Raw genomic sequence first — 14,375 nt, 5'->3', positions numbered from 1 at the left:
CACCCATGAGCCATCATGTAAGCTTGACAAGGATGAAGGAGGTAAAAATGTAGACTTAAAATTTTATGGAGGGATGATTAGTTCTCTATTGTATTTAACTGCTAGAGACCAGATATTATGTTTAGTGTATGTCTTTGTGCTCGCTTTCAATCAAATCCAAAAGAATCACACTTGAATGTAGTTAAAAGAATCCTTAGATATTTAAATGGTATACAAACTCTAGGACTATGGTATTCTAAGGACTCATCAATTGACTTAATAGGATATTCAGATGTCGATTTTGCTGGATGTAGATTAGATAGAAAAAGTACTAGTAGAACTTGTCAATTTCTTAGAGTTAACTTAATCTCTTGATTTAGCAAGAAGCAAAATTCGATGGCACTGTCTACGGCCGAGGCCGAATACATTGCAGCCGGAAGTTGTTATGCTCAAATCTTGTGGATTAAGCAACAACTTGAGAACTTTGGCATCAAACACAATAAAACTCCCATAAGATGTGATAACACTAGTGCTATCAATCTAACTAAAAATCTAATTTAGCACTCTAGATCAAAACATATTGAAATTAGACATCATTTCATAAGAGAACATGTTCAAAATAATAATATAATTCTTGACTTTGTATGTACTGAAAAATAATTGACTGATATTTTTATCAAGACCTTAAGTGAAGATAGATTTTGTGAAATTAGAAGAAAACTTGGAATCCTTGATCCATCAGCTTAAGTATCTCTTTAATTTCATGTTCTTAATGCCAAAAATTCATTGAACCAAATTTGTTGAGCTCAATTCTCATCTCTTCTTTTCTCTTAAAAACTCAAAATTGTACTTTACATGATCAATCTCTAGGTAGATACTTTTTTCTCAAAGTTTCAAATTTTTTAAAATTTTTTCATCATTCTTATGAATTTTTCTGTGCCATGAGTCGAACCCTAGGGTCGACCCTAGGATAAACTTGTAATTCTGTCAAAACCCTTCGGGCACTCTCTTTTTATTGAGAAATTTTTTTTGAGCCGACTCAGCCCTTATTCTTCTTCCTCCCACCGAACCAAAAGCTCTCCCTCTCTTCTCCCTCAAACCGAAGATTTCTCTCAAATCTCTCTTCCCACCGATTTTTACCCTTCAAATTGCCTGTTTAGGAACCAACTTCCTCTCTTCTTTCTTCCTCGTTTGGGCAGTTCGAGCTTGCCCTAGATTCCACCTCTCTTCTCCAAATCGATGCTTCACCTCTCCAAAATCTTGGCTTTTTCACTAGAATCCTTTCCTCTCTAACTCATTTAGTCTCCTAAACTCTTTGCAAGTCTTTGTCCAAATGGCTGCCAAAATGAAGCTCCCACAGAGAAAAAAATCTATTCGTGGGTTGGAAGAGACTAAGCGCAGAAAAAGAATGGCAGCTGAGCCCTCTCCTGCTCCAATCTCAGCTCTAGGTCCTGCTTCAGCTTCTACACAGTTCCCAATCAGTCCAAGCAAGGTACCTCTCTCTGATTGAAAAGTGAAACCCGAGAAGAATATAGATTTCAGGTTTTTTGAAAAAGAAGGATTCTCCATTGGAACAAAGATTAAAAATCAAGGATGGGAGTTTTACTATCTATTGAAAGAAAACACTTATGTTGATCTGGTTAGATAATTTTATTTGAATTTAAGTTACTTCAATGGAACAGTAAAGTCTACAGTGAAATGTGTTGATATTATTCTTGATCCTTTGCATTTGGGATAAATTCTGTACTTGTCTTGTGAAGGCTATACTAATATGGAGCTCCCAATTAAAGAAGAAGAAATTAATGCTATCTTAGGTAGAACTTTTACTGATAGTTTAAATAAATTAGAAGCCAAGATACTTTCAGTGGAGATGAGGCTGTTACATCACATGGTAACCAAACTGTTTGTCCCTAGGAGTGGCAGACATGACCTCCTATCTGGTAGGGATATTTGCATCATGTACCATGTGATCATCGAGATCCCCTTGAACCTTCCTGCTTTAATGTTTGAGGCCATGAGAGAGATCCTGAATAGGTCTAAGGCTTATTTGCCTTATGGTATGGCACTTACCCTGATCTTTAGGAGGTTCAGAGTCAGTTTTGAGGGGGAGGCAGTTGCCAGATTATCTCATTCTGACACCATCAACCGCCACACACTGCACCGCATGGATTTTTCAAAGACTGATGGCGGTTGGTTAAAGGGTGTCGAGGAAAGAGCAGAGGAGCCAGCTGAGGAGAGAGCAGAGGAGGAGAGACTGTCTTCACCCCTTTGTGATCACAGAGCATCTTCAGATATTCAGTTTGTGTCTGATCACAAGGCTGGTCCTTCAGAGTCTGTGAGGAGGCACATTTCTATATCGTAGTCTGGGAGCAGAGTAGATCATTCAAAATCAGATTGGCAGACGATCAGATTGAGCTGATGTCCTAGCGTGTTGCCTCCATTTTATCTCAGCAGTTTGTCATCTCAGGTTTTGCTCAGGGGATGACTTCTCAGGTTGTTTCAGATCAGACCATGATCCCTTATATTTCTACCATCTTTCAGATACTTACTGCTCAGTCCGTACGTATTGAGCAGCTTGAGAGATATATTTTGAGACTGACAGGTAGAGTTTTAGACTTGTAGGGACAAGTTTTAACCTTAGCCCATCTCCAGCCGCATGAGGACATCACAGAGGTCTCCAATCTATCTACAGAGGCGGCTAGACTTCGGAAATTTTAGAGAGTGGATTTAACTTTTTGAAGAGAGAGATTAGGAGCTCGAGTGAGACTGCCTCTACTCATTTAGTACCCTGATGCAGTCTGTGTCGAGAGCCTTGGATCTTTTGGACACCATCAGACTTTCTCTTCTAGGACAGTCTGTAGCTTTTCAGGCTCCAGAATCCTCTTGCCCCTCTACTCGTGTGGTACTTCTATCCATGGTCGAGCCAGACGTGGTCGAGGTCGTGTCCGTGGATTTGATCCTACATCTCCTTATCATATCTCTGACTCTTCAGATTCTGATCCCTCTAGCCATGATATCTATTAGATCTAGAATAGTTAATCTTTTTTTATTTTTATCTAGGATATATCTTATGGCCTTTGTATTTTATTGGCTGATTGACTCTTGGATAATTATTATCCATGATTTTGTATGATCTATGTATTTTGACTTAATGTATTCAGTCACATTTTGATATATACATTTTTTTTATACTTTGAATTTCAATGAATATCTTTGGATTAATGTTTATGAATGGGATCAATTAAAATATTTTAATGACTCATATATGTGTGATGAAATATCATGAATAGCAATATCTTCTAAATGAGCAAATTGATATATCTTTTATAATTGCTATAGTGAGGGGGAGTAGAGAAATAAACAATAAAAAGGGAGAGTAAAGAAATAAAATATGATATCAAAAAGGGAGAGTAGAGAAAATATGTCCTTTATGCTATCCTTTTTTTTCTCTCTCTTCAAAATTCCTTAAGATCTTAATTGATGCTGTCAAAAAGGGAGAGTAGAGAATCAAAAATCGAGATCGAGCAATAAGCAATAAAGAAATAAAATCGAGAGCAATAAGCAAAATTGTCAAAGCAAATGAGCAAAATTGTCAAAGCAAATGTGTCAAAAAATCAAAAGTGTCAGCAATTTTCAAGCAAATAATCTAATAAGCAAATTTTAAATTGATCTTCAAACTACTCATGATGTATTTCATTCAAATAACTGGCTATGATATTTAAGTGATGCATCTCATAATTTGAAATTCATGTTCAATGCCTTATATATGTTATACTCTACTTTTGCTCAAGTATTTTGTCATCATCAAAAAGGGGGAGATTGTTGCTCTTTGAATTAATTTTGATGATTACAAAATATTTGAGGGAGTTACTAATGATTTTGGCTTGGAAAAAAGATTTATTATTTTTCAGGAGCAAAATCATAATTTCACCAAGTCCTAACTCGAAAGTCTCAAGAGCAAGAACAGAAGATTTGTGATCTATTGGAGAAAATTTCATACTTTTTGGATGTATATTTTGAAAAAAAAATAATATTTATAAAATTGAGTCGACCCCATGAGTCGACTCATGTCAAATGGGGTGGAACGGTATGTTGTTTTTTAGCTAGCACATCCAATTGAGTCGACCCCATGAGTCGACTCCTATGTATGAGTTGACCCTATGAGTCGACCTCTATTGCTGTACACGTCAAAATTACAGAACAATCATTTTCTGTTCTGTCCTACAGAAGTCGATCCCATGAGTCGACTCATGTGTATGAGTCGATCCCTACGACGGTAAAACTCCGTAATGGCTAGTTTTTCAACTCATTTTAGCATATTTAATACTCATTTAATGATCTCCAATGACTCTAAAACTATCCAGATCACTCTCCACTATCATTTGAAGCTATAAAAGGCACTTAAAAGAGGGAATAAATAAGAATTTTCAAGCATTCATTTCAGCCCTAAGCAAAAAGCCCTCTTGAAGTTAAAGAAGCTTTCATTTCAAGTTCACCAACTCCTCAAGAGCTCATTCAAGTCTTCAACCACCTTGAGAAAAATCAGAAAAAGCTTCCTTCTTATTGTGTAAAGTGCATTTAAAGTTTTATTTACTCATTAAAGGAGCTACATTTGTATTTTCATGTGATTAAATGTTGTACTCTATTTTTGAGTTGATCTTTAGTTTTAGAAGGGTTCCAAAATGTGGAAAGATTGATTCAAACCTTGAATCGGATTGTATTGGATTGGCTTGTACTCGAAAAATAAGTGTTCTAGCTTGGGATAGCTAGAGTCGGAGGTACCGATATTGTATTCTTGTTGAATACGATTTAGTAGATTTGAATTTCCAAATAGGAGCTTGGGAGTGGATGTAGGTGCAAGGTTGACACCGAACCACTATAAATCTTGGTTGTTTGTAGTGTGCTTACTTGTTCTCTATCTTATTTTTTTTTCTTCTTGCACTCTTGCATCTAATATCTTCACTTTGCTTAAATCACTCACTTCAACTAACTTACCTTTTATTACTTAATCCTTGTGGTTCTAGATTAATTTTAAATTTTCAAAAATCCAATTCACCCCCCCTCTTGGGTTGCATAGCTGGGCAACAGAGGACTTCTACTTTGGAGTCTTATGGAGATCACCTTCCTACCATATTGCACATTTTAGAAAGTATGAGTTTCTAACTCTTTGCATACTTGATTTTAGTTTGTTCGACATCTATAAGATGATTCTAGAGTTGGATTTCGGTTGGAAAGTTTTAATTGTTAAAGCTTTTGATATACATGTTAAAATTTTTAAAAATTTATACTCTACTGCATGACCAAAATTCAATATTTATCGAATGGTTTTTAAACATGTTCATGACCCAATAATACGTCATTAAAGGATGATGATGTTTATTGAGTGTAGGTCATTATGTGCCATATAGGTTGGTTGTCCTCGTAATCAAAGAGTGTGGAGACACTGGTATGACATACAGGTGAAATATAGGAGTACATCATTACAGAATGAGTGACTCACTTGCTGAGTGCTCTATTGTCAAGAGTAGCTCGTGAAGCATATAGGCATAAGTATCTCTCAGACCTGAGATCACCATAGTGACTTGCAAGCAACTCATTGTACTTTGATGCCGGATTACCTGTATTTCTAATATAGTAACGGAAGGTCACTGAATACAGTCAAGTACTTATAAAGTCTGTATGTGGATCAAGATGGGATTGATCTCTCTAAATTATGGGAGTTAATGCATCACTGTATTTTAATTTAGTAAACTCTGGGCTCGAGCATGTGATGGATGTGAAAGATTGGAATACAATGTGGATGGCTCTTTTCAGGATTGGCAGTTAAACCCTAAATTATCCTTGAGCATTCAGGATCAAAGGGATGAATTATGTGTTAACCATATGCATTGATTCTTGAATATTGCTTTACATATATTCGATCTATCCAGACGTCGGGAACCATTGCTAGATGGTAACTTTGATTAGTATAGAAAATGGTTCCTATGCTATCGGCTTAGTGTTCGAACCTATGGAGTCATGCATGAAGTTAGACAACATAGGAAAAGATTGACCTAAATCTATGAGTTCACTTTAAAAGTACATGACTTGATTGAATAAATAGATTAGCTTAATTAAGAATTAAGTTAGAGGTCATATGAGATTAAACAAGTTGACTATATCTAGCTAGCACTAGACATGAGGTTCAGGTTTAATTTCAGAGATGATGTTAATCTGATCAATGATCCAAGAGATTTATGAGAGAATCAATTTATATCCTAATTAATTTCAGATTAGATCTAATTTAATTAAGGATTCATTGAGTTAAAAATTTAAATTAGACTTGAATCAAAATCTTAATTAGATTAGAATTGATAGGCTCTTTGAATCTGGTTCAAATCGGATTCGAATCGAGTCAAATCTGAGTCCATTTGGTTTAGAACCAAAGAGTCTCATATACCTGGGACTCTCTTTCATAAGGTGGTCGACCAAAAAAGAGAGGGGGCTGATTTCTTTTGCCCCACATTGTGTGCACAGTGAAAGGGTTCACGTGTGAAGAAAGGAGAAGTCCTTTCTTTCTTACATCTCCTTTCTTAAGTGGGTTTCCTTATTGGATAAGGAGTCCTAACTCCCTAAGACTTTGGATCAGATTTGGACACCTCAACTATAAAAGAGAGGGACCACAATTTATCATATAAGATTCCTTTGGTTGTGCGACAAAATTGCATATACGGTGAAGAAGAGAAAAGGTGGTGCGTAAGAAAGAAAGAGAGGCATCCCTTTCTTTCAAGACGTGCAAATTTTTTTTTTTTGGCATCCTTCTTCCTCTAGGCATCCAAGATCTTGTTGTGAAAGGTCACATCCAAGATCAAGATTTCCTCCCTTTTTTGCTACTTGTTTGAAGGATTGGTGCAAAAGGAATCATCTCTCTTCCCTAAGAAGCCTGGCGTGCGCACAAAGTAGAGGACCTATACTTTCAGACCTCGCGAGGCATCGGATTCAAGCAACCTCTGAGGATTTGATCTCTATTCTCTGTGATCAAGATAATCCATAATTGTTATGTAAGCCTTTGTATAAAAAAAATTTAAACACATCCTGACGATCTGATCAGATCAGATACTTTCCCTTCAGAGATGTGCACACGCTACTCCACTCACAAGATAAGCTGAGCACATGCTGTCTCTCGTGCTATGAGAAATGTATATGCTGACTATAGGCATACGTTGCCTCTCGCATAACAATAAGAAGTGCACATGCTGCTCCACTCACAAAACGAGCCGAGCACACACTGCCTCTTCCTCATAGGGCAGAACCAAGCCACGCCCATAAGGTAGAGCCAAGTTGCTGCTTATAGGGCAGAGCTAAGTTGCTGTTTGTAGAGTAGTGCCAAGACGTTGTTTATCGAGTAGAACCAATGGCTCTCTGATGGTGCCACCTTTAACAAGGTTTGTTTGGGGTAATTTTATCTTGAATCAAAATGAGCTTGTTTAAATTCCTAAGATCTGGATTGATCTAGATCGAAATAATTCTAAGGGCCTTAGGTTGAGGTTAGCCTCTACGTGTTGAATTAAAATATGCAAGCTTACAAAAAATAATTTTTTATTCATTTTGATATTTATAAGAAGATGGACGGCATCTTCAGCACCACCTTACAAAAGGTATTTACAAGAAGAAGGATGGCATCCTCAAAAAAAAAAAATTGCAAGGAAAAGGATGGCATCCTCCATGCCACATTACAAAAAAAGATAAGGAGAAAGTGTAGTAAAATAGAAGAAAGCCACGAAGATCACGTCGGTTCAGAAGTAGATCTTCATCGATCAGCAAACCCAGTTTGGAGTTCTCATCATCATAGACAAAGCAACGATCAGATAATGGACACTCTCCTCAGTTCCTAGCTCAAGGATGAGGAAACTCAGTCCTCATCCAACAAGGAAGCCTCCTCATTGCTGTTTTCAGGCTAGAGGGATTGGAGCTCCAAATACGGCATTATCCATAGCAGATGGGCCTTATAGTTTTTGAAACCATCGATAAATCTGCCAACGACAATGTCGATGACCTCCCTCCTAAACTCTGCAAAGTCTCGATACTTTTGAATGCAGTGGATCCAGATGTCAGGAGGAATTTGCTCGAACTGGAGGGTGTGATGACCTCGAGCCTTAGTGGAGACTGTGAGATTGAAGGCACCCAATGAGAGGAAGATGGACCAGCACCCTTGCCTCTCTCCCTTCTCCAGGCCTCTCTTATAAATGGCCACCTCTTCTTTACCCTGGCCTTCACCATCGGCAAAGGAGGATGCAAAGGGGGATGCAGGGTTGTGCCATCATAACAAAGGGAAGAAATTTCTGGAAGGATGGAGACAAGAGATTGGGTTTCTCCATCTATTGGCCTCTATTTATAAGCACCAAAACCTACACCAATCACTAATCGATGGCTTGAGGGGATACAGCTGCCCACCAACTAATAAATGGTATATCTTCCCACCATCTGGAATAAATCCCAATAATGCTTCAAAAATTATAACATAGCTACGTGGCATATGCCTACTGGCTCTACATCTTTTTCTAGGCATTATCTTAGTGGAAGAGTCAACAGCTGTCATTCCCATGATCGCTAGTATTGAAAAGGGTAAAATAAAAAAATCACTAGTATTCGCCTAAGATCGACGTGCTCAAATAATTGTCCCAGATCGACAGGACATGCACACCGCAAGTAAAGATAAGGTATGAAAGAAAATCAATTTGATTCATTCCTTTAAAAGCTTTTACAATAACCCCAAGAGGTCTAAGGTACAAAAAGAAAAGAAAACAAAAATCTAAGAAGCCACATCCTAAGCCGAGGCACCTGTCGCAGGTTCATCGGCTACAGTAGAGTCCCAAACTTTGTTTAAAAAGTCCAAATTTAGTTTTGGATATTTAGCAGCGACCCTATCTCGGACTGACTGCCTCCCAAGGTCGTAAGTGTTAGTAACAAATTCGACCTTCTCATCTTGACACTCCACTGGCGCTTGAAAGTCTATAATGGCTTTAAGAGCGACCTCTGCTATCTTCTTTTCGGCTGCCCCCAGCTAAGCTTCAAGCTCCTTTATTAGTCCTTGCAGTCGAGAGTTTTTTTCGACTGCAATCACACTCCTCTCGAGTTGAGCCTCAAGCCTCTCTATTCTCCCTAATAATCAGGAGTTCTCTTCGATGGCCCCTCTCAACATCGCCTCAGCATCCTTGGCTCTTCTCTCAATGGCATCGGCTCTCAGGAGGGCCTCTCCAACCTCCCTTGTCGCCTTGTCCTTAGTGTCCCTGAGCATCTCGACTTCAAGTTGGTACATTTTTGCCTCAGTTGAGAGGTCGCGGTAGCTCTCAATGTATCCATTTAAATAATGAAAAAGTTGGTAAGAAGCGTTTCTTGTCAGTAAGCATCGTAAACATATATGCACAATAAATAAAATTGTAGGAGTCTTAACTTATCTGAATGATGCATTAGAAAATCGGGTAGGCAGCATGTGTAGATTTCAAAAATTTTGAAAACAGGCAGTGAAAAATAAAATGGGTTAAATCTTTTAACCCCACATGCTAGATACCAGATCTAAACCTATCTAAGCTCAGAGAAAGCACATATTATCAATCTATAATTTAAAAAAAATTATGAGATAAGATCTTATTACCTTTGCACAGGTAGAAATTCATCGCTATTGATGATTTCAGATTCGTAGAAGGTTGAGCCGCACACATGTCCGACCTCTACGGATATCCATCGAAATCGATCTCAAATTTTTTCTTCTCATATGAGATTTTTTTTCTCAAGAAGAACCTTAGCCTTGAAGACTTTGATCAACTCTTTTGATCTTAACTGCGAGATTAACTCCTTGATCTGCAGCCTTCTTCTTCTTCTCCTTGATCTTTGATCTCTAAGTCATCAGAAATTCTTCTAGGCATGTGAAAGCAAGAGCACCCAACTTTTGAGCATGAAAAGGAAGAAAATGATGAGAAGAGGCATGGCAAATGGAGAGAAAATTTTTTTTTGATAAAAAATCAATCAATCTTGAAATCCTAGAAGCCTCCCTTTAAATAGACACAAACCCTGACACATATTCGGAATCCTATCAACTTAAAAAGGTAGATTCTTATCTCATAAGAATCCTCTACCTTTTAAATTTGATTTATGCCAAATAAAATCAAATATAAATAATAATTAATTAGCCCTTTTAAGTATGTACAATAGGCATCCATGGAATACATGTCAGGTGGTTGGGGTGCCAACTCTTAGCGCCCCACAAAGGGATCTCTAGCCAAAAGAGATGGGGCGTGGACCCCACTCTCTCTCCTCCATGCCATGACACATAAGAGGGGGTGGGCCCCTCTAGGATATGGTGCCCAATAATTTTCAAAAAGAAAAAGATGTGCCACATATTCTTCTATCTATTCTGTCTGCATACTTAGAGATAATTAGGAGATAAAGAAAAAATAATATTAGAATAATTATGCCAACTAATTGACTTAATCAAATTCTCTTGGGCTCATAATTAAGAGTCCAATTAAACTCAAATAGATTTAGATTAGGTTCAAGACTATAGACTTAATCAAATCAAAATCTCGAGAAGAATTAGGTTTAACCGTGTGCTAGCATGGATTCGAGATTAAATCCCTTAATGTGTGACCCCATAGATTCCATTCTATCTGGTAGTGAGATATATTATGATCTCTATCATAATATCATCGAAACTCTTTTCGATAGATTGAAATATTTTCAATTCTACCCTTCAAGGGCCATCGATCATCAAGATGATGCCCGATGAGTCTCACAATCCATCAGTGACACCTAGCAGTATGTAGTGACAATTCAGTAGAATGAAAGTATGAACCTCTAGGTGCAGTTATCGTATGATTCAGTTCTTCTATCGTGAGTCCCGACTTGACGGAGATCATGGAGAGCTCGTCAGGCTCCATCGTCAGTCATATGCTAGATTGGCTCGACTCGAGTTTATTTGTGAATCCCGTGGAAACTCTTTTTTTGTATTCACACTTGCTTTGGCCAAAGACTTTCTGAACTTAGCCTCATAAATTGCTTCTCCTTTTCTATCAAGATCGATAGATCCCATCTAGGTGCATCCTATTCCAAACAGTGAACTTGAACCTACTAAAGCCAACATATACAGCAAAGACCCAAATGGCTAGGGACCAAGAGAACATGCAGTCAAATCCAGTAGCCTCGCTATAAATAGTTAATGACACTGCAGGTCAAAAGACCACTCACACTACTACAGCATCGAGAAGACCACTGACGAGTGAGTAGACATCCATATGGTTCTCGTGTTGGTCACGCTTAGTGTAAGTTATTCTCTAACAACCATCTACACCTTCACCCCAGTGTCTCTACACCACAGACCTGAGACTCATCTACCCATAAGAGAGGTGAACCGTACATCGATCTCAAATGAATTGATCACTATCCTCTGTGACGATCCTTTGATCGAGAGCATTTAGAAATTAACCACTAATTAATGTATTTCTCAAATTCTTAACTCTTTAAGAACATACAAAAATCATCTTTATTAATTTTTAGGATAAATCATAGACATATAAATATGATTAGAATGAAAAAGCTCTTTATTGATAATAAAAAGATTACAAGTACAAGTATAGACCCTAAAATTACATAATGTGTCAGCCAACAATTAGCTTCTAGGACATAAATCCAACAAACTCCCACTTGACCTAAAGCCAATTGGCCATATACCTAAGATCCATCTTCTCAAGGTGAGCTTCGATCTTCTGCTGGCTGAGAGGCTGGATTAGCAGGTCTGCCATATTCAGTGCGGAGTCGACTCTCTGCATCTCAATGAATTTTTTCTCGAGGTATTCGCATATGATGTGAAACCGCCGCTCTATGTGCTTGGATTTCTGGTGAGACCTGGACTCCTTAGTGAGAGCTATGGCATCGTTGTTGTCACAGTGCAGTGCAATAGCATCTGATGGCATTACATTCAGCTCCACAATAAACTTCTTGAACCAAAAAGCTTCCTTAGCAGCTTCAGAGGTGATGATGTACTCGGCTTTCATGGTCGAATCTGTAATGATCGACTGCTTGGAACTCTTCCAGCTAACCGCACCACCATTACATAGAAGATACAGTTTGATGTAGATTTTCTATCATCAACATCAGTCATAAAGTCTGAATTGGTATATCCCTCAACTTTCAGCTCTAATCCTCCATCAAAAACCAACATCAAATCCTTAGTCCTTCTTAAGTACTTAAGGATATTTTTAATAGCAATCTAGTGCTCTTCACCTGGATTCGTCTGATATCTACTCGTGACACTTACGGCAAGTGCTATATCAGAATGTGTACATAACATAGCATACATGAGACTCCCTATTGTTGAAGCATAAGAAATCTTGCTCATGCACTGGATCTCCTCAGGTGTGTCAGAACACATCTTCTTGGAGAGATGAATGCCATGTCTAAGGGGCAAAAGATCTCTCTTGGAGTTTTTCATACTGAACCTCTTCAGTACCTTCTCTATGTACATATGCTGTGAGAGTCCTATCATTCTCTTGGATCTATCTCTATAGACCTTTATACCAAGAATGTAGGAAGCTCCTCCTAGATATTTCGTGGCGAACTCTTTCGACTATCATACTTTGACCGACGTCAGCATGAGAATATCATTTTCAATCAGAAGGATGTCATCTACATACAATACGAGGAATGTCACAGTGCTCCCACTGACTTTTTTGTACATGCACAGTTCCTTCTCATTTTTTATGAAATCAAATATTTTGATCACATCATTGAAGTGAGTGTTTTAACTCCGAGATGCTTGCTTGAGTCCATATATGGACCTTTGTAGCTTGTAGACCTTATGATCACTATCACTGGATGTGAAACTCAGAGGCTGCTCCATATAGATATCTTCCTTAAGATATCCATTTAGAAAAGTAGTTTTCACATTCATCTGTCAGATTTCATAATCATGAAATGCTACTATCGCAAGCAGAGTATAGATGGATTTCAGCATGGCTACAGACGAAAAAGTTTTATGATAGTCAATGCCTTCATGTTGACTATAACCTTTCGCGACTAGCCTTGCCTTATAGGTCTCTATCTTATCATCCGACCTAATCTTTCTTTTGTAAATTTATTTACACCCAATAGGTATAATACCTTCAGATGGATCTACTAAGGACCAAACCTGTTTGGAATGCATGGAGTCAATTTCTGACTTCATCGCATCCATCCATTTCTCGGAGTCTACATCTAACATTGCCTCATCATAGGTTTTGGAATCATTCCTAGTATCTCTATCTCCCACAAGGAATGCTTTCTCTAAATCCTCTGTAAGAATACCTAAGTATCTTTCAGGAGGACGAGAGACCCTACTTGATTTATGAGGTGGAGGAGGTATCACATCTATTGGCTCATTATTGGGTTTAGGTCCTTGGATTTGATGCTCTTCAGAGATTTTTTCTTCAAACTCAATCTTCCTCCCACTGCCTCCATCTTGGATAAACTCCTTTTTCAAAAAGATGGCATGGCGGCTCACAATCACATGGTGATCCTCAGGAAGATAGAAGTAGTATCCTATGATTTCTTTAGGATACGCTATAAAATGAGTCCTAAAAAACCAAGCCTCTAACATGTCCATCTGCTGTCGCTTGATATGGGTCGGACATCTTCAAATCTTGAGGTATCCAAGAGTTGGCTTCTTATTATGTCATAATTCATATGGTGTGGTAGGAACAGATTTAGAGAGAATCCGATTCAAGAGATGAATCACAGAAAGCAAATCATATCCCCAGAGAAAGTCAGAAAGGTCTGTGAAGCTCATCATAGATCGAATCATATCTAATAGAATTCGATTCCTCCTTTCGGATACCCCATTGAGTTGAGGAATTCTTGGAGGTGTCCACTGTGAGACTATGCCATTATCCTTGAGATAGGTCTGAAATTTTCTACTAAAGTATTCTCCTCCTCGATCTGATCGAAGAATCTTTATGGATTTTTTGATCTATTTTTCTACTTCATGTCTGAATTCTATGAACTTTTCAAAGACTTTGGACTTTCGGTGCATCAGATATATGAACCCATACCGTGAATAATCATCAGTAAAAGTTATGAAGTAGATATAGCCATCTCTGGCTTGTACATTAAATGGACCACACACATCAGTGTGTACCGGGGCTAATATCTTAGTGGTCCTTTTTTCTTATCCCACAAAAGACAGCTTAGCCATTTTTTCTTGAAGACATGATTCACAGACTGGATAAAACTCGAAAGTCAATGGTCTAAGAAGACCATCTTTCTCCAATTTGATGAGTCTGTCTTCTTCAATATGGCCTAGCCTAAGATGCCATAGATACTTTTCGCTGATCCTATCTCTAGATCTCTTAGATCCTATGGCATTCACTATTTGCTCGTTAATATTT

This window comes from Elaeis guineensis, chromosome 3 (assembly GCF_000442705.2).
Source record: "Elaeis guineensis isolate ETL-2024a chromosome 3, EG11, whole genome shotgun sequence".
NCBI lineage: Eukaryota > Viridiplantae > Streptophyta > Magnoliopsida > Arecales > Arecaceae > Elaeis > Elaeis guineensis.
This window is presented reverse-complemented; position numbering follows the sequence as displayed.